This window comes from Staurois parvus, unplaced genomic scaffold (assembly GCF_062004578.1).
Source record: "Staurois parvus isolate SC_StPar_1 unplaced genomic scaffold, SC_StPar_1.0 ptg000357l, whole genome shotgun sequence".
NCBI classification, from domain to species: domain Eukaryota; kingdom Metazoa; phylum Chordata; class Amphibia; order Anura; family Ranidae; genus Staurois; species Staurois parvus.
In genome coordinates this window covers 153,711-171,710 of record NW_028318153.1, presented here as the reverse complement: position 1 = coordinate 171,710, position 18,000 = coordinate 153,711, and the positions used below count along the sequence as shown (strand labels likewise).

At 44.9% G+C, this 18,000-nt stretch overlaps 1 protein-coding gene across 4 annotated transcripts in view; it reads right to left on the bottom strand.

Moving 5' to 3' along the window:
- ESRRG (estrogen related receptor gamma) overlaps positions 1–2,122 on the bottom strand; it is a 1,108,989-nt gene extending 1,106,867 nt beyond the window's left edge. For 3 of the 4 annotated variants that reach the window (XM_089684805.1, XM_089684808.1, XM_089684809.1), the window contains exon 1: positions 1,844–2,122. The gene's annotated coding sequence lies outside the window, so the exon portion shown is untranslated. The remainder of the gene's footprint in view (positions 1–1,843) is intronic. The other variant, XM_089684802.1, reaches the window with a different exon arrangement.
- Positions 2,123–18,000: the final 15,878 nt, after the last annotated feature.

Sequence of the window (18,000 nt, the reverse complement as noted above, 5' to 3'; positions counted from 1 at the left end):
AAAGTTGTGGGATAGTGTTCTGTGGACTGATGAAACAAAATTAGAACTGTTTGGGCCCATGGATCAACGCTATGTTTGGAGGAGGAAGAACAAGGCCTATGATGAAAAGAACACCTTGCCTACTGTGAAGCATGGTGGAGGGTCAATCATGCTTTGGGGCTGTTTTGCTTCTGCAGGTACAGGGAAGCTTCAGCGTGTGCAAGGTACCATGAATTCTCTTCAGTACCAGGAGATATTGGATGGAAACGTGATGCAGTCCGTCACACACCTGAGGCTTGGGAGACGTTGGACCTTTCAACAGGACAATGATCCCAAGCATACCTCCAAGTCCACTAGAGCATGGTTGCAGAGGAAAGGCTGGAACATTTTGGAGTGGCCATCGCAGTCACCAGACTTAAATCCGATTGAGAACCTCTGGTGGGACTTAAAGAAAGCAGTTGCAGTGCGCAAGCCTAAGAATGTGACTGAACTGGAGGCCTTTGCCCATGAAGAATGGGCGAAGATACCCGTAGATCGCTGCAAGACACTTGTGTCAAGCTATGCTTCACGTTTAAAAGCTGTTATAACTGTAAAAGGATGCTGTACTAAGTACTAAGATTGAATGTCACTTGGGGGTTGAATAAAACTGATAATGCTGTGAGCACAGAAAAGACATTTGTGGTTATTTCATTATAACTGTTATGTTATATTTGTCTGACCTACAAGTGCCTCTTTAATGTAAATGTAAGCAAGATGACTGAATGATCAAAAGCAATGTCAAACTGGCCAAAACACTCAATTTCAGTGGGGGTTGAATAATTTTGGTCACAACTGTATACATGGGCCAATTTAGACAGGAGACAATTAACCTACCAGCATGTCCTTGGAGTGTGGGAGGAAACCGGAGTACCAAGGCAAGCAAAGGGAGAACATGCAAACTCCATGCAGGTAGTGTTGTGGCTGGGATTTAAATGGACAACCCTAGTGCTCACAGGCTGAAGTGCTAAATCTCAGCGGTTTTTAAGCTAAGTTCACACTCATTTTTTGTCCTTTCGGTTAGTAGGTAGCCTACAAATTGGCGCAGCGGGCTTCAAGCTACATACGCACTCCTTTTTTTACAGAAATGATTAAAGAAAACTGAATATTGCCACTTAAAACGCAAACAAATACATACATTCTGGATACAGAAAACTCACTTTTAAAATGCACAAAAAAAAAAAACAACCTACAACAACGTGCAATACTGCACTTAAAATTTATATTTGATGTGTTATAAATAAGTGTTCTTAATACTGGAGTGTGCAACTCGCAGAGCAACGCGCATAGTGTTTGTAGCTGATCTATCGTCTAGAATACGTCTTGGATGGATGTGACTTCGGAGAAACAAAGATGCGATGGGTTGCTGTGGGTTACCACACTTTGCGTCGTTGCTACTTAGAGAGGTTACTAAGGAATCATATATCCCCCCCCCTCCTTCAGCGAGTGCCGTCTGCCTGTGTCATTGCAATCTCCTCTATTGTGCGGTGACTATGAGAACTGACTGCTGAGTAAGTTCATGCGAGGCTGGCCAAGGTTACACACAAGTACACACATAGCACAGACACAGACAAGTCCCACCGCGCGACCATCCCAGAGGAAGGTCAGCCAGTTACCTTCGTCTTATCACCGTCCGAAACTCTGCTCCAGACTTTGGCTGCACTCTAACGACGCAGTAGAGTCACGGCTCTGTCTAATTTTTTCTTAGTTCTATGGCAAAACTGACAAGGAAGAAGGGAAAAGGGGACACAGAAGGAGAAGATGCTATCCCCCCCCCCCCACCACCACCACCACCCCCTGCGTGCTAGGAGAGCGAAGGGCACAGTACCTGGTGGTAAGCAGTCAGGTAGCCGGTTGGGTAATACGGAGAGTACACCATGCAGAAGCACTGAACGCACGCCTCCTCTCACCGGCTCCCACGACCTCCACTCGGGAGGGGTGCTGGGTCCTCCTCCACTGACGGGGGCGCCTGGCTGTCCACGGGGCCGGCTCCTTCCATTAGGCAAAATTAGGCATTGCCTAGAATGGCATAAAATGAGGTGGGGGTGGCGCCGGAACAGAAAAAAAAGAGATGCGGGCAGTTCAAAGAGCTGTGCCGTGATCAGGTCTTTGAATTGCAGAGTCTCCGTTACAGCAGCAGCAGGAGGAGGCAGGGGAGGGGGGGAGCGAGGAAATTCATCACCTCACTCTATGCAGAGCGCTCGGATGAGACTTCTGGTTCCCGATCGTCTGGAAAACTGCTAAGTTCTTCCTGCGTGAGCCCCCCGACGGCGTACGGATTAATGTGAGCACTTGGGGGCTGTGTGTGCTTTCCCTGTGACCCCCCCGCATGACAGCTGACACAGGACAGCAAGCTGACCTCAATGCAAGGCAGGCGAAGGAGAGGAGAAGGGGGGACGGGGGCCACGCTCGCAGGACTCCAAGACCAGGGGACGGGGGCCACGCTCGCAGGACTCCACCACCAGGGGACGGGGGCCACGCTCGCAGGACTCCACCACCAGGGGACGGGGGCCACGCTCGCAGGACTCCACCACCAGGGGACGGGGGCCACGCTCGCAGGACTCCACCACCAGGGGACGGGGGCCACGCTCGCAGGACTCCACCACCAGGGGACGGGGGCCACGCTCGCAGGACTCCACCACCAGGGGACGGGGGCCACGCTCGCAGGACTCCACCACCAGGGGACGGGGGCCACGCTCGCTGGACTCCACCACCAGGGGACGGGGGCCACGCTCGCTGGACTCCACCACCAGGGGACGGGGGCCACGCTCGCTGGACTCCACCACCAGGGGACGGGGGCCACGCTCGCTGGACTCCACCACCAGGGGACGGGGGCCACGCTCGCTGGACTCCACCACCAGGGGACGGGGGCCACGCTCGCTGGACTCCACCACCAGGGGACGGGGGCCACGCTCGCTGGACTCCACCACCAGGGGACGGGGGCCACGCTCGCTGGACTCCACCACCAGGGGACGGGGGCCACGCTCGCTGGACTCCACCACCAGGGGACGGGGGCCACGCTCGCAGGACTCCACCACCAGGGGACGGGGGCCACGCTCGCAGGACTCCACCACCAGGGGACGGGGGCCACGCTCGCAGGACTCCCCCACCAGGGGACGGGGGCCACGCTCGCAGGACTCCCCCACCAGGGGACGGGGGCCATGCTTTCAGGATCCCACCACCAGGGGACGGGGGCCATGCTTTCAGGATCCCACCACCAGGGGACGGGGGCCATGCTTGCTGGATCCCACCACCAGGGGACAGGTTTGCAGGACCCCACCCCCAGGGAACAGTGGCCATGCTCCCAGGACTCCCCCCACCAAAGGACAGGGGCCACACTCACAGGACTCCACCACCAGGGGACAGGGGCCACGCTCACAGGACTCCACCACTTTTGTTCGGTGCACCTTGCGCAGGTTTCTAGCTAGAGACTTTCTGCAGACACCTATCCAAAAAAAAAAAAGAAATGCTCATCACAATGGATGCACAACTTCAGGACCAAAACAGTATGCAAAGTCTTGAAGAACTTTGATCTAAAACAACCCAGAACACAAAATAAAGCCTAGCCTGTAAAAACACCTAACACTTTCCGATACATTGTATGGGGGATTCTTCTTGCTGTGCAATGGCCAAAGCTCAACAGGTCACACAGGTGTGAATGGAGGATTAAGTTCCCATTCACACCTGTGTCATTGGTTGCGCTTCAGTGGCTGTGTGTCAATGCACGGCAAAAGGAATGTCATTATTGTCCATGGGGGCCGTTCATACCTACGCAACACACATCCGTGCGACTTGGAAAAAAAAGGTGTAGTCACTTCTTTTGGTGTGTTATAGTGCGATTTGTAGTGCAAACTTCAATAGGGGCACATTAAAGTGGTATTAAACCCAAACCAAAAATGTGATATATTGCAGTTTACTAATTAGATGTGGTGGCTGCATTACTTTTCCTTTTTTTTAGGCTTTTCTCACTCTGTTTTCACCTGGTGATCTGACCAGTAACACACCTTCTGTATTAGAGTGTCTCCACTCTGGATGAAGGAGCACAGGGGGCACCTTTGGACAGCAACATTGTTAATCTGGGGAGAGGTGAATGTTAGATGTACTAGTAGATTTAGATACACTAACAAATCGAAACTGAACTCCAGCTAAGACATTAAAATCAGTTACAGCAAACAGTTTTGTTCCTTTTGGGATAAGGGCTAATTCACACCAGTGCGCTGATCTGCGTTTTAGCACAGCTGTAAAACGCAGATCAATGGAAAGACATCATCATCAGGAAACAATCATTTCCAATGTGTCCTATTCACACCATAACACTGCGTTGCGCTCAAATGCAACATGTATACATTTTAATGCAACGGATGTATGTGAACATCAACACAATGCACATGATATCCTGTGAAAACGCAGTACACTTTAACGTGCACTAAAATGAACGTCAACGGATGTCAACGGATGTCAGCGTGCAACTAAAAGTGGTAGAAACGTACATCCATTTTCTATACATTTTAGCACAAGTCAGTGTGAATTGGCTCTACAGGTTCTACATAAATAAAAGCTGATCATTGTAAGTACCCCTGTCAGTGATAAATGGTCTGCCTCAACACTCTTAAAAGTTATGTTCACCTTTTGTAACATACTACATGTCACATATATGTGTACATATTCAGGATGTAACATGTTACGAAAGGACTAGCCCCCTCTCCCCCCCCCCCCCCCCGCTAGCAGTCACAATTGGAAAAAGAAAGGTGGCCATGTGAATGGGAAAACTACAAGATCCAACAGCCTTTATGGCTTGTAGTTCTCAAAGAACTACCACGGTGGTGTTGAGCTCTCTGGTAGTCCATTGATTCTTCCTGTCAGAGTGTAGCTGCCTGCCCGTACGAGGTACAAGCACACAGATATACTGACAGTCTGCAGGAGACCTGCATGGCACCAGAGATCTTCTGATCACTGGTGCAAAGACTTCCAGCATTCCAAAACAAATAATTCTACAGTATGTCCACATTTTTTTACCTACAAAAAAATGTGCATTTATTATTTTTTGTTAAATGGTGAACTTATCATTTAACTGCTACATCTGCAGGATAGCTTGTTCTGTTAAAAATCAACAGACTTATGCAGACCATAGAGTCGAAAAACTAACGTTCTTTTGATCCAAAAAATGAAAATAGCTCATATGATCGTGCCATCCATTGTTTCGATTTTCCAAACAAAATTTAAAAAAAAAAAAACAAAAACCCAGCATGTTGGATCTGACTCTTTTGATTGAGGCATGAAAATTGAGTGTCACTGCTGGTACACAAGTCATGTGAAAAAAAAACTAATTCACCCGAATTTAGTTTGTTTTTCAACTCGTCTATGGCCTGCTTTACTGCTGAATTACCAGATAAAAATAAAGGAAAGAAAGCCTAAAAAAGAAAAACTAATGCAGTTATCACATCCAAGAACTGGTAAGCTACAATATAATAAACGTTTACTCTTGGGGAGTAAACCCCCTTTAAAAAAATGCATAAAAAATGCATGAAAAAGGCAGATACCTGTATATTCTATATTACAGGTATTTATGTATACAGTGCCAACAATTTGCAGAGCTCTTTTACATACAGGCGAAACTCGAAAAATTAGAATATCCTGCAAAAGTTCATTTATTTCAGTAATGCAGCTTAAAAGGTGAAACTAATATACAAGATAGACTCATTACATGCAAAGCAAGATAGTTCAAGCTGTGATTTGTCATAATTGTGATGATTATGGCCTACAGCTCATGAAAACCCCAAATCCACAATCTCAGAAAATTAGAATATTACATGCAATCAATAAAACAAGGATTGTACATAGAACAATATCGGACCTCTGAAAAGTATAAGCATGCATATGTACTCAGTACTTGATTTGGGCCCCTTTTGCAGCAATTACTGCCTCAATGCGGCGTGGCATGGAAGCTATCAGCCTGTGGCACTGCTGAGGTGTTATGGAAGACCAGGATGCTTCAATAGTGGCCTTCAGCTCTTCTGTATTGTTCGGTCTCATGTCTCTCATCTTTCTCTTGGCAATGCCCCATAGATTCTCTATGGGGTTCAGGTCAGGCGAGTTTGCAGGCCAATCAAGCACAGTAATCCCACGGTCATTGAACCAGGTTTTGGTGCTTTTGGCAGTGTGGGCAGGTGCCACGTCCTGCTGGAAAATGAAGTCAGCATCCCCATAAAGCTCGTCTGCGGAAGGAAGCATGAAGTGCTCCAAAATCTCCTGGTAGATGGCTGCGTTGACCCTGGAGTTAATGAAGCACAGTGGACCAACACCAGCAGATGACATGGCTCCCCAAATCAACACAGACTGTGGAAACTTCACACTGGACTTCAAGCATCTTGCAGTGTGTGCCTCTCCATTCTTCCTCCATAATCTGGGTCTTTGGTTTCCAAATGAGATGCAAAAGTTGCTCTCATCAGAAAAGAGGACTTTGGACCACTGAGCAACAGACCAGGTCTGTTTTTCTTTAGCCCAGGTAAGACGCTTCTGACGTTGTTTGTTGTTCAGGACCGGCTTGACAAGAGGAATACATTTGAAGCCCATGTCCAGGATCCGTTTGTGTGTGGTGGCTCTTGATGCACTGACTCCAGCCTAAGTCCACTCCTTGTGAAAGTCCCCAACACTTTTGAATGGCCTTTTCCTGACGATCCTCTCCAGGCTGCGGTCATCCCTGCTGCTTGTGCACCTTTTTCTTCCACACTTTTCCCTTCCACATAACTTTCTATTAATGTGCTTTGATACAGCACTTTGGGAACATCCAACTTCTTTTGCAATTACCTTTTGAGGCTTTCCCTCCTTATGGAGGGTGTCAATGATGGTTTTCTGCACAACTGTCAGGTCAGCAGTCTTTCCCATGATTGTGATTCCTACTGAACCAGACTGAGAGACCATTTAAAGGCTCAGGAACCCCTTGCAGGTGTTATGGCTTAATTAGCTGATTAGAGTGGGACACTTTGAGCCGAGAATATTGCACCTTTTCACAATATTCTAATTTTCTGAGATTGTGGATTTGGGGTTTTCATGAGCTGTAAGCCATAATCATCACAATTATGACAAATCACGGCTTGAACTATCTTGCTTTGCATGTAATGAGTCTATCTCATATATTAGTTTCACCTTTTAAGTTGCATTCCTGAAATAAATGAACTTTTGCATGATATTCTAATTTTTCGAGTTTCACCTGTATTGTACATTCACATCAATCCCTGCCTTCAGGGCTGGTTCACACTAGAATGTACGTGTTTTTGGTTTGACAAACCAGGTGCTACTTTTACAAATTGCTCCATACCAAACCACATGGTACTGCAGTACAATGAGGATTGGTGGGCGCAAACGCTCATTTGCTAAATGCATTTGGGATTTTGTTTTTCTTTTCTTTTGAAAAAGGGTTTAAACCTTACAAATAAAAGCTTTTCATTGTGAGCACCCCTGACAGTGTTACATAGTTTGTAGAAACCTCTGTAACTGTCACATTTGTTCTTCTTGTGTTCTTCAGTTTGATCTTCATGTGGATGAAGAATACCTAAATATGGAAAAATATAAGTAAAGGCATGTGGAATAAAAAAATGTATAGAGTGAATACTATAGTTACAGGTATTACCCCATCCAGTTACCAGATTACAATCATTTTTGCTACAGTGGGCCCTTAAAGCATCCCAAAATACACACACACACACACACACACACACACACAATTAATGTGATATTAAAGGCAAGTTAATAAAAAAAAACATGTAATACTTACTTGCTCTGTGTAACGATTTTGCAAAGATCCTCCTCTTCCTGGGTCCCCCGCAAGCACTCCTGGCCCCTCCCTCCTGCCGTGTGTCCCCAGAGCAAGGAACTTGCTCTGGGGGCACCCAAGCAGGCTTGATCCCGATCTGCTGCTCTGTGTGTTCTTTTGCACACAAAGCCGCAGCTTAGACCTGTCCCAGCTCTCACCTCATTGGCTCACTGGCTGTGATTGACAGCAGTAGGAGCCAATAGTTCCCACTGCTGTCTCAGCCAATGAGGAGGGACAGTCCCAAAAGAGCCAAGGCTCTCTTGCACATCGCTGGATCGTGATGGGGCTCAGGTAATTAATAGGGGAGGCTGCCACGCACAGACTTTTTTTACCTTCATGCGTAAAATGCATGAATGTAAAATACCTTGAGCCTTTACAACCACTTTAACACCAGAACTGCACAATAATACCTTAAGGCCCCTTTCACACTGGTGCACATTTGCCACGCTTTTCCAGGGCAAGCACCTGAAAACTATTCTCCTTTACATCCTATGTAACTGCTCACATCACTTTGCTGCGGGTGTGCTGCACTTTGAAAAGTCCTGCATGCTGCATCTGTGGTGCAGTTTTTCAAAAGCGCACCAAAAAGGCACTTCCATTGTAAGTCAATAGGAACTTATCAAAAGTGCATCAAAAGCGTGCCATGTCTGCATTTTTGTGTGCTTTTTGAGTCACATGTCAATTTTTCACAGGTGCAGGCTGGAAATCAGGAAACCTGAAAGAACACCAAAAATACATTAAAAGCGCAGTGAAAGCATGTTTTGTAAAACACATACCATGTTTTCATGTGCACCAGCATGAAAGGGCCCCAACCTTTTTCCTTCAACCCCTGACAGTTATACCTTAAGCTGGCCAGCATGGAGTGAATTTCCACCAGTTCCTCATGAACCCGTCAGCACCCTCCCACTCAACTTCCTTTGATTAAAAAATCAAAGGCTCCAGGTGGAAAATTATTGGTCAAATCAGATGCAGGCACTAATTGTGTATTTTGATGGTCACGGCTCCAGCTGTGAGAATACAATAGCCAAGCAAGGGAGCTACATCCATCTGTGCTTAGTGTGTTGAACATAAAAAAAAAATCTGTGTGTATGGCCAGTTTCAAACTGTATTGCCAGACAAAACATTTTTTTTTTTTACAGTCTGGATAGAGAAGGGAAGGTTGGGACCTTTTCTGGTTTTTATTGCTGCCTCAGCCCTCTTTGGGTGGATTACCCCTTACTTCCTTGTTGGGTAGACGTCGCATGGTGTGGCAGCAGTAAACGCACAAAGGCCCGGGACATAGGAAATGATGTATTGAAGAACTTGTAAACAGCACAACAGCCTGGCAGAGAAGCCCACCCAACCGGGAACTTACAGTCAGTGGAGCAGAGAGTCAATGGTGAGTAGGTCCAAACTGAAGACATTGCCTGCCAAGAATGGCGAATTGCGGCCTGGCCAGTCCCATTAAAAAGGGAGCTTTCTGATGTTGCAGTAGGACCAAAGCTTTCTCTACTCCTCCGGAACCGCTCCCTGTCGCTAGTGCTGTCCCTAACAGACTGGGAGCATCATGGTTTGGGGCTGCTTTGCTGCCTCAGGGCCTGGACGGATTGTTGTCATTGATGGGAAAATGAATTCCAGAGTTTATCAAGACATTTTGCAGGAAAACGTATGACCATCTGTCCACCAACTGAAGCTCCGCAGAGGATGGGTGATGCAACAGGACAATGACCCAAAGCATACAAGTAATTCAACAAAACAATGGCTGCAACAGCACAGAATACGCCTTCTGGAGTGGCCCAGTTAGAGTCCTGACCTCAACCCGATTGAAATGCTGTGGCATGACCTTAAGAGAGCGATTCACACCAGACATCCCAAGAATATTGCTACACTGAAACAGTTTTGTGAAGAGGAGTGATCCACAATTACTCCAGATCGTTGTGCAGGTCTGATCTGCAACTACAGGAAACGTTTGGTTGAGGTTATTGCTGCCAAAGGAGGGTCAACCAGTTATTAAGTCCAAAGGTTCACATACTTTTTCCTCCCTGCACTGTGAATGTTTACATGTTATGTGCAATTAAACCATGGCAACATCTAATGTTTGTATAGTATTATGTTCAGCAGACTGTGTTCTTCTATTGTTGTGACTTAGATGACGTTCAGAGCACATTTTATGCCCAATTCATGCAAAACTCCACGTAATCCCAAGGGGTTCACATACTTTTTCTTGCAACTGTATTGCCTTGGGAGTTGAATACCCTAGCCAGAGCACTGGTCTCTAGCTTGTGAATCTTGGACACAGCAGTTGAGCTTGGGTAAGAATAACTTTATTGAGAATAAACAAACCTTTAACATGTTTTCCTTACTAAGACAAAGAGGTGTTCCATTTTTACATTCTTCAAGAGTGACAGGATATGTCATTGCTTATTGATAATGTCACTTTTGTGACTGAATACAATCAGGATAATAATTCATTTTCTACTTCTATCTTTTACCTTCTAGTTTATTTTGATTGAAAATTACAAAATGATTTTTTTAATAAAAAAGACTTTACAAAAACATTAAATGTGTTTTAAAATGTTGCAAGTCAAACTATGTAAAGTCTGTATTCATATGATCTTTCCACAGACTCAGGAAAAAAAAAAATCAGATAAAGTGTGGCAATGGAAGCCAATCAACCATGGCTCCCAACTGTCCCGTATTTGGAGGGACTGTCCTTGTTTTGGAACCAAATTCCTCTGTTCCTCTTTCCTCCTCAGTTCTCCCTCTTTTTGGCTTTATGTATAGAAGTATAGATCTCTAAAAAAAAGTGTGTGTGTCATTTTATATATATATATATATATATATATAAAAATAACAATCTAACCCTCACATTATTCTGTTTGTTGTTTTTAATAAACAAAAAAAGGGAAAGTAGTGATAAAAAAGTGGTTTGGGGCTAAACCATTCACTTTTGTGCATTAAAGTAGAATTCTAGGCTACCACTTAACTAGTCTTAAGAATACTCCCTCCCTCGTCCTGACACCTATGCTGACTAACTTGTGTAAGACCAGGGCTGCTGTTAGTGACCACAGGGCCCCATACAGCCAACCTGACAGCCCCCCCCCCCCCCCAAAAAAAAAAACAGTTTCCTATGCTTTGGTTCTGAATAAACACAGTGAGTGATCGGTATCAATCACTCATTTTGTTCATTCAGAAAAGGAAGGGGCTGGTACATGTGACATATTTACTGGACCCTTCCCCACTTCCTATCCTGAAAGATCCTACTGTAGGAAGTTGGCTGAAAATCAGCAGGAGAGAGAGAAGAAGAAGCCAGCTTTCAGCTGCCTTCCTGCTGGCCTGGGCCCCATACAGGAGGACTGGTGGTACCCCCTTACCCACAGCCCTGTGTAAGACAGATGTGTATACTTTCCTATTTTCAGCCTGCTTTGGTCAGGTCACATGATCCGGCTCCCCTGTGTCAGCTAGCAGTTGCTGCAGGGGAGAGGATGGACAATAAATGGGCCATAGGAAGTAGTCTATGGATGATGCCATTGCTCCCAGGATTTCCAGCTGTTGTCGGCCACCCTCACCTCTCTCTTGCAGTAGCCGCTGGCTGGCACAGGGAATCATGGACCGGAGTATATACCATGTGAGCGGACCAGAGCGGGTTTATTATGTGACCGGACCGGAGTATATACAGCAGTAGGTTTAACAGGTTAACGTTTATTTTTTCAGCTTTTTGTTTGCCAATTACCTGGAAGGGTCAAAGCTTGAAGACAGATGGTCACACAAACCAATACTTTCATGGGATCCCTAAAGGATGAAAAATGGCAAACAGATAAACATTTTGCAAATCTTGCTAGTTCTTAATAGTAAACTGGACCTTTCAGGAACTTTGCAAATGTGCAAAAAATATATTTCTGACATCACAATATTCAAAAACTGTATTTTTTTTTTTTTTTTTTTAAAGCTCCATCTTTAAACATTAAAAAAGAAGTCCTTTAGCTTCAGTCAGTCTTTGAGTTCCAGTACGATGATAATGTCATCAGCAGACTGATGACACTATCTCAACTAAGGTAACTAGGCTAAGATGATGTCATCAGTCTGTGGCAGACAGTAGGAAGCATGTTCTCTCCCACAGTGAATAGCCTGCATATTATAACTTTGTAGCAAGTCATGAAGTGACAGCAGGGACACATCAGGACCAGACATTTGTGAGCACCTTGCAACTGTCCAGAACTGGACAGGTGCCAAGATTTACATGACTGTCTTCTCTGAGCCAGCATCGCGGTCCAGGAAGAGGATGCTGACCATGGATGATGCCTGAACAAAGATAGTGCCATCTTTCTGGAGAATACTGTCTTGTCTATGAGAGGTAATAATACCTGCAAATATCACACTTAAAGTGGTATTAACCACTTCCAGACCGGACACTTTTACCCCCTTCCTGACCAGGGCAATTTTCAGCTTTCAGTGCTATCACACTTTGAATGACAATTGCGCGGTCATGCAACACTGTACCCAAATGAATTTTATACCATTTTTTTGAGACAGATAAAGCTTTATTTTGGTGGTATTTATTCACCGCTGGGATTTTTATTTTTTTTGCTATGTAAACGAAAATGTCCAAAAAGTTTGAAAAAAAGTGTTTTTTTTATAAAATTTTGCAAATAAAAAATATTTCATCATAAATCTTTGCCAAATTTATTCCGTTATCTTTTAGTAAAAAAAAAAAAATCCAAATTAGTTTATAACCAAAAATTATAATTTTTAAACATTTTTTTTTACATTTTTATTTTTTATTTTTATTTTTTTTTACATACTGTCACCCTAGCAGTACAGTGTCACCATGGTGACACTGTACTACTTGTGGGGGGTGATGAAGATTTTTTTTTTTTTACACTGATTGCTTTTACACCCATATAGGATGTAAAAGCAATCATTTCTCTTTCTCTCTGTGTGCATTCTTGCACTCATTGAGAAGTACTGAGTGAGCTGTGATTGGTCACAGCTTGTCACATGGTACAAGGCTGTTGTGAATAGCCTTGTACCATGTGACCTCTGTGATCATTCACAGATTTCACACGTAGTAAGCAATGATGTCACAAATGACATCTTGCTTATTACTTTGCATGTGATTACTGATTGGCCAATCAGTGATCACAAGATCGGGACCTCGTACAGAGGTCCCGTCTGACGATCGGTGTTTCACTGTGTCCGGAGGACACAGCGGGCACCGGATCGCGGTGCTGCGCGCTCTGAGGGAGCGTGCACAAGCAGGGTGCGGGGAGGCCGTTTATAAATGGCCACCCGACCCTGCACTGCCACCGTCCGGCCGTTTATATGCAACGGCCGGTTGGGAAGTGGTTAAGCTTGTTAAAAATTCTTTTTATCCAGGCTCCCTGCAGCTATATGCCATGATGTGCCTATGCACTGCATACTACCACATTATAACTGACCTGTCAAAAGGAGACTTCAAGCACTGCACTGTCAGGTGCTTCCATCTTCACTAGGTCATTCTTCTGGGTTTGCTCTGTTTGGCCTGCTTAAATGGCCAGGCTGCGATGACATCACACCATGATTTAACGTAATGATGTCACACATCACCATGGCAGAGGAGGTGTCATAATGTATTCTGAGCTGCGCATGCGTGGGAAGGGGGAAAAGCATTTATGACAGAAGTGACCATCAGGTTCTCTCCTGCCATAAAGACCCTGCCTGTCAGGATTTTGTTTTCAAATTTTAAGGCTCCATGCACACTGGGTGTTTTAATAACGCTGGTAAAGTTAACTACGTAACGTTACGTTAAAAATGTGAGTTTTTTAGTGTTTTTGCATTAGCGTTTAGCGTCCTTTTTTCTTGTTTTTTTCCTGTTTGCGTTTTTTAGGTCAATAAAATTACAAAAAATGTAGATTTGCCGCAGTTTACCATGTTTTGCCGCATTTTTCAGCATTAGAGCATTTTTACAGCTAAAACACTCTTCTAGAAACCCACTAGTCCTGGATTTTTTTCCAGCTAAAAAACATACCTGACAAAAAATGTTGATTCCAGTCTATGTGTGCATGGACACATAGGATAACATGCTGGGGAGTTTACTGGCTGTATAAAAAAATTTCAAAAGCCAAAAACAGCCGCTGTATAAATGTCAAGTGTCCATGAGGACTCAAGTTTAACCTCTGGTTCTCCAGAGGATTTACCCCCATTCCTTATCAGGCCATTTTTTGCGACATAGCGCTGTGTTATTTTAACTGACAATTGCACGGTCATGCAACACTGCACCCAAATGAAATTTACGCCCTTTATTTCCCACAAATAGAGCTTTCTTTCGGTGGTATTTGATTGCCTGTGCATTTTTTATTTTTTGTGTTATAAAAAAAAAAAAAAGACTGACAATTTTGAGAAAAAAAACAACATTTTTACTTTTTGCTATTGAACATGTCCAGTAAAAAAATGTAATAGTTATAGTTTTTACAAATGGCGGTATATATACTGGAATTTTTTTTTTCACTAGTAATGGCGTTGATCAGTGACTTATAGCAGGACTGCAGCATTCTGACATGGGGGGGAACTGACTTGGTGTCACTGACATCCCCAGTGACACCAATACAGTGATCAGTGCTAATAAAAAGCTCTGACACTGTTCTAATGGCACTGGGCAGGAAGGGGTTAACATGTGGGGGCAATCAAAGTTTTAACTGTCTGCTGTGTGTGTTTTACTAAGTCTGCTATGTTTCAGTGTAAGCACACTATTTTGTATGGCTCTGCTATACAGAGCCATACAAAGCAGTGTGCAGAAGCTGACAGGGGAGAGATCTATGTTGTTTATACACAGGTCTCTCCCCCTTTGGTAATTCTCGGAGATCGCAGGGTGCCGTCGGGGAATCACCGGTGACCCGCGAATGGCGGTGCGGGTAGGGCCACTGGTGATTCCCCGACAGCACCCTGCAATCTCCGATCTCCGACCGGGGCAGGAAGGGATTAACATGTGGGGGTGATCAAAGGGTTAACTGTGCAGTGTGTGTTTTACTAAGTCTGCTATGTTTCACTGAAAGCACACTGTTTCCTATGGCTCTGCTATGCACAGCCATACAAAGCAGTGTGCAGGAGCTGACAAGGGAGAGATCGATGTTGTTTATACACATCTCCCCCTTTGGTAATTCTCGGAGATCGCAGGGTGCCGTTGGGGAATCACCGGTGACCCGTGAATGGCGGTGCGGGTAGGGCCACTGGTGATTCCCGACAGCACCTTGCAATCTCCAATCTCCGACCGGGGCAGGAAGGGATTAACATGTGGGGGTGATCAAAGGGTTAACTGTGTGCTGTGTGTTTTTTACTAAGTCTGCTATGTTTCACTGTAAGCACACTGTTTTGTATGGCTCTGCTATGCACAGCCATACAAAGCAGTGTGCAGGAGCTGACAGGGGAGAGATCGATGTTGTTTATACACAGGTCTCTCCCCCTTCGGTAATTCTCAGAGATCGCAGGGTGCCGTCAGAGAATCACCGGTGACCCGCGAATGGTGGGAACTGCAAAATCACGTATATATATATATACGTGATTTTGCACACCCGTGCCGCCCTGTAGCAGTATTTCTGTTATAGGGCAGCGTGGAAGTGGTTACTACAGCTTTAAACTATACTTAGCAGGCATGCACTTAACATAACAATATATATCTGATACAAGGTCCACTTTATTTTGGGATAGCTGAAAAGATGCAGAATAGTGACAAAACAGTCTCTTTATAGTCTAAAAGCTTTCTTTTCATCACTTTTATTTTCTCCCTTTTCCCTGTTTCTTTTATGTCTTGTATTTTTCCAAGCTCTAACTCATTCCCTACTAACCCTGGCAAAGCAAAAAGATTCTGTCAATACCAGTCAGCTCCCTGAAGCTCCAGTTGTTCCTATTTTTATGTGTGGCATTCTATCTGAATGCTGGCCTGAACTACACCTGTTTTTTAAAAGGAAATGGAGACCATTCAGAGATGAGTGAATCTGTCCAGGTTCTGTTTAGATATTTTATTTTACAGCAAAATGGGTGGATCACATTGTTAAGGGACTTAATCAGTATACATGGCTTGACCTTTATTTAGGAGATGCAATTTAAAGTACAAATTCAGTTTTTATATAAAACTTATCTCTAGCCCCCTTGTGACAGACCCAACCGGGACACAGGCTCTTGGAGGGGACTAGGGGCTAGTCTTCTACCCACCGACTATGGCCCATGGAGAGAGCAGATCATTCTCTAATGATGGACAATAGCCTGATGAACGATGAGTGAGGCTTGGATTAATTCTCCAAGTAAAGACAATACAGCTTCCCTTCTGGAGTGGATGGAAAGGTGTAATATTCATCTAATATAGGTTAAGGGTCAGAGGAAATATGGGGCCCTCCTGCGGACTGGGTTGGAGAAGCTCCTCCACTTGGAACAGAAATATTTATCAAGAATCTTCCTCAAGAAATCTAAGAAGAGTTTTGTCTTATGATAGATAGATTATACAAGTGAAAGCAAACACCTGAAAGACAGAATGTGTAATGGACTTTGTGTATTCGGGGTTGCAGGTGCCGGACTGTCTGGTCTGGGGTGGGCTCCCTAGCTTGTCTGGATGCTTGGCTGTTGATTACCTATTAATTTGATCACTGTTAGCTGTATTGTACTCTTACCTAATCAGTGGGTAGAAGGCTAGCCTTAATCCCCTCCAAAAAGCCCCTCTCCCAGTTGGGTCTGTCATACCCCTGAACAAATACAGCCTGGCTATTCCTCCCACGATGTCCATGCTTACCGGCTGAGGCTGTGGCCTTCTACATCGTCTAGTGCTAGGCTGCCCACTCCTGCACACTAATTTCTTACAGACATGAATGGGACATTGCAGTACAGGTATGTCTTGTTCAAGTCTTTGGGATCTTTCTGCACAGGCATAAGTAACCTGTCACTAGATCTTTCCTGACTGGGCAGCAGACAATGCAGGAGGCCACTGTCGGAGGAGAAAGTAAGCACTTAAGCATGTGATAGGCTGTATAGGGTTAGGCTAGTGGTCTCCAAACTGCGTCCCTTTGCTTGCCTTTATCTCAGCCCTTGAGGCATTATTCCTGCCACTAACACCAACAATGGGGCATAATCCCTTTCACTGACATCAACAATGGGGCACTATTCATCCCACTGAACAATGATGGGGCACTATTCATCCCATTGACACCAATGATGGGGCACTATTTCTTTCACTGACATCAAAGATGGGGCACTATTCCTCCCACTGACACCAAGAATGGGGCACTATTCCTCCCACTGACACCAAGGACGGGGCACTATTCTTCCCACTGACACCAAGGATGGGGCACTGTTCCTTTTGCTGACACCAAGGATGGGGCACTATTCCTTTCACTGATACCAAGCATGGGGCACTATTCCTTTCACTGACACCAAGGATGGGGCTCTATTGCTTTCACTGACATCAAGGATGGGGCACTGTTCCTCCCACTGATACCAACTATTGATCCCCCTAAAACCAAAGATGGGGCATTGTTTACTTCCACTGAGTACAGTCCAGCCCCCCTAAAGTCTGAAGGACAGTAAAGTGGCCCTTTGCTTAGAAAGTTTGGAGACCCTTAGTTTAGGAGCTAGGAGGTTTTTTTGTAAAAAAGACTAAAAGTAATAAAACTAAAGTAGAATTCCAGGCATGGTATGTTTTACATACTTTGGTCCAGCTATGCATATACCATACCTGGCCAATGTCCCTGGAAGCTGGAATCCTCTGAATATATACAGTTTCTTCACTGATCTCTACTTGCTTCTGGGTCGCATGCTGAGAGGCCAGCCTGATGCACTGTGAACACAGGTGGTTGACCACTCAGTAAGGGCTCCATTCAGAGGATGTTTTGCATTTTCTTAACGAATGCAAAGGACTCTCTGACTGGACAAGGTGGAGAGATGGGGCAGTGACACTTTGTCTAATCAGAGAGTGATTTGCATTCATTCAGACAAAGAAAAGCATTGTCTGAATGGTGACCATTGTGAGCAGCTGACCTCCTGTGTTCACAATGCAGCAGGCTTGCCAATGAGCACAGGACTGGAAGTGAGTGGAAATCACTGGAGCAGTGGTGTCTAATTCAGTGATTTCCAGCTTCCCAGGATATCGGCCAGGTATAGTATACTCCACACACCCTGCTGTTGGACACGCACTCTAGTACAGCATTTCACAAGAAGATGATATTGCAATG